The sequence below is a fragment of the Mizuhopecten yessoensis genome, unplaced genomic scaffold (assembly GCF_002113885.1).
Source record: "Mizuhopecten yessoensis strain PY_sf001 unplaced genomic scaffold, ASM211388v2 scaffold10933, whole genome shotgun sequence".
NCBI lineage: Eukaryota > Metazoa > Mollusca > Bivalvia > Pectinida > Pectinidae > Mizuhopecten > Mizuhopecten yessoensis.
The window spans coordinates 549475-552470 of NW_018408794.1; the positions used below are offsets into that span (position 1 = coordinate 549475).

Below are 2996 nucleotides of genomic sequence, written 5' to 3' on the forward strand. Positions count from 1 at the left end.
TCCACTTATTAACCGGAAACGCTCAATCGATTATTTACCGTGAATTCCGTTAGGTGTTACTTAAACAGTTACGCTTGACGCCTTCCTCTTACAGTGTATGGATACAATTATCTTGCTTTTACAAGTTAAAAGTTGTACGGAAGCTAAAAGTTTCAAAGTTGTTATAAAATGGTTGTTTATGTTGTAGGTCCCATGTGGTATGTAATCCATCACGAACACCTTCACTAAGTTCAGTATTGTAACACATAACATATGTGGAGGTTTAACACATAGTCCATTTACACCTATGTATTAACAGTTTGATCTCCGTGGTAGCAATGTTGTTCATACGCTATGAGTACACCTGCGGTTCAAGTTACTGTTGACAGCATACCATTGTTAAGATATACATCAATATGGCCAGGTCAACATAATACCAAGAGTTGGCGGTTCGAAATTCTTCTATATAACAAAAACCTGGATTTATCGATGAAATTGTAGAACCGTGTAATCGCTATCACTAATCACCATACGTCATGCTGTACCTTAATATTCGTCAGATTTCCAGATTCCAACTTTGTAGCTTCACATATCAGTTTTTCAAATATTTTCAAACAATCGACAATCGGGAAAAGTCGTACGTAGGACGTATACATGTATTGTTTTATCTGACTTCATTCCAATTCCAATGCCATACCTTAGGAATCTAGATGACAATTTACCTTTTTGTGATGTTGAAGTTCGGGAGCCATTTGTTTAAAACGTCGTCAGCTAATGCGATATTTATTTTGAATAGTCTTTTTTTTTTTTTTTAATATTGTAAAAGATTGAGCATTTTTTATTACTATGATGTATATGAGGGTGGTCATAGGAATCCTAGGACATGTGTTTAATTTTCAGATTTAATTTTAAATAACTGATTTACTTCTCAAGCTTTGTGAAGCTTACTACGACCGAGTCGTGTACACTAACATGTAAACACTGTTGTAAGTATATATGACTTGTGATTTCTACCTAACACCATGGTGTCACCTTCGAGGAAAAGTTCAGTATCGTTTGTTCGAACCTGTATATCGATTGCATGATTCAACACCTAGTTATGCAAATCATAATGATTCATGTTACCAACACGGAGAATGTGACCCTTTAATTCCATTCCCCGAGCACCCGACTCCGACCCCTGTACTCCTACCCGCTCCCCTAAAGCATCAACCAGTACAAGCTTAACGTATACAATGCATCTTTTTATAGGTCAACTCCATTCGATATTACACATGTTATATCAAGTGGTACTATCGTTTTCGTTTACTGACAGATCCCTTACAAGGTACGCATACTCCGAGATAATGTCTAAATGTATGTAATAGAGAATATTTATGTTGCTATTTGGTTTTTCTAATGAAAAATATTTAATCTTGAATTTTGTATATGTACAAATGTATATAGATTCAGATTTCATATGATTAATACAGCCATGTGTCATAGTAAAGTCGTGAGTTAACCAGATTCAAGATCGTTTTAGAAGCAATACAATACATGTACATGTACGTATATTGACAGCAGCACGCGATAAACAGTAGCACACAACATCGACAAAAGACGCTCTCCTCCCTTAACATTTTCATTTTTATACCTTATTGTATTTCCACAAAAATATCGTCATGTTTTTAATTTATTTCATTAAGACCATACGAATACATTATTTATCAAAATTTCTCGTTATTGCTTGCTAGTTTGTTGTTTTCCCTCCAAAATTACAAAACTAAAGAAAAAAATCAGATCAAACTAACTCAAAACATCAGTATTATTGTAGTACTTCTAACTCAAATTAGTGTCAATGATAAACGGGGTGGCGTTAGAGACTAACCGCATATCTTACAAGTGTACCCGTTAACGTTAGATCATATCGTGAAGCTGTGGATCTCTAATTACTAGCAGTCTTGCATGTGAAAATCTGCAAAAGAATTCAGTAAAAGCTGATAGATTCAAACCTAAACGGACCGTTACGGACGATTCTTTATGCGATATTGACGCGAGGTTCATATTAAACAATATTGTTTATAATATCGGGAAAATAACATAATTCTTATATAACACTCATTATCTAAGTTAGCCATGAACATCGCGTAGTCTAAGTTAGATATATTAAGATCTGTTTTAAGATACAATGACGAATAAGAGATGTAAGATTTGACCGAATTTTAAGCAAGGCATGATCATTCAGAATTCTACAAGGTCAAAATCACTCACCCGTTCTTTTTAATCCATCATAGGCGAAGAAAATTCAAAAACACAATTCCAAGTTCCGCTTGCAATTCCACTATGTACAATGATTACATGTATTTATGTCAAGTGTCTTCAACTGCCTGAACAGATTGGTTTACTTGTAAATGCCGTAAATAGATTCTCACCTAGAATGACGTCAAACAGGTGTACCTGTGAATCCAATTAGCGCTGTTTTCCACCATATGTGCAATGTACAACGGGTCTACCCTCCAGGTATATGTCGCTGTTCAGACCCTGGTCAAGTTGTGGTCAAACATAGAACAAAAAACTGTAATAGATATTAACTTAATACACCTAAATCCGCACCTGGTTTTAATTTTTCGCCAGGTAGAAATATATTAATCCTTTTCAAGTTAAAATCGGCGTATCGTAAGTTAAATATCCAGTAATTAATCCCATTACTGTCGGATCAGGCGTAGCCGTTTTTCTCTTTACGTATTCCACCTGGTAAAAGTTTTTTCTTTACTTTAAATCAGCGTGCACTTGTTATCGGTATGGTTGTACAGATTGACTACGCATGCTTGAGTAGTGCCGTACGTTCTCATAGCCAGACCGTAAGGCTGTCGGTATCATTCATAACGCGTCAGAAATCGATCACGGGGCGGAATACAGTACGCTGTCTATTGGGTAGAAGGATGCTGACGCTAATACTTGTAAACATGTTAATTTCATTTGTACCAGGGAAACACGAGTACTTAATACAGTAAAAACTGCAATGAAAAAATAATATT

General features: G+C 35.4%; 1 protein-coding gene across 2 annotated transcripts in view; it reads right to left on the reverse strand.

Annotated features, from left to right (window-relative positions):
• The window catches only part of LOC110463832, a 28646-nt gene extending 25853 nt beyond the window's left edge, over positions 1 to 2793 (reverse strand). Inside the window, exon 1 of one of the 2 annotated variants that reach the window (XM_021518717.1) lies at positions 2391 to 2793. The gene's annotated coding sequence lies outside the window, so the exon portion shown is untranslated. Of the gene's footprint in view, positions 1 to 2229 lie in introns of both variants that reach the window. The other variant, XM_021518716.1, reaches the window with a different exon arrangement.
• Between the last annotated feature and the right edge of the window lie 203 nt (positions 2794 to 2996).